Source organism: Phaethon lepturus, unplaced genomic scaffold (assembly GCF_000687285.1).
Source record: "Phaethon lepturus isolate BGI_N335 unplaced genomic scaffold, ASM68728v1 scaffold26430, whole genome shotgun sequence".
Taxonomy (NCBI): Eukaryota; Metazoa; Chordata; class Aves; order Phaethontiformes; family Phaethontidae; genus Phaethon; species Phaethon lepturus.
This window is the reverse complement of record NW_010514420.1, coordinates 2,043-2,317: the sequence shown is the minus strand read 5'-3', so window position 1 is coordinate 2,317 and position 275 is coordinate 2,043.

The following is a 275-nucleotide window of genomic DNA, read 5'->3' as shown; positions in this document are numbered from 1 at the left end:
TGGTGCTGCCTGCTTCGTCCCCAGCTGCCCGACGCAGCCAGCAAGGCGGCGGGGCCGTGCCCTTGGCAGAGCAGCGTTGAAGTGCCGTGAGCTCGGGGTAGGGAGGGCAGGCAAGGGGCTGGGACTTGCAACCGTCCGTGAAGGCAGAGCAAGGGCAAGGGGTGCAATAGCTTTGAGCAGACAGAGCCCTTTTCGTTTGCCTGCGGGCCCCCAGCCAGCTGAGACACCCCACAGCACTGCCACGGAGCCGCGGCCACCTCCTCCTCCCGCCAGCG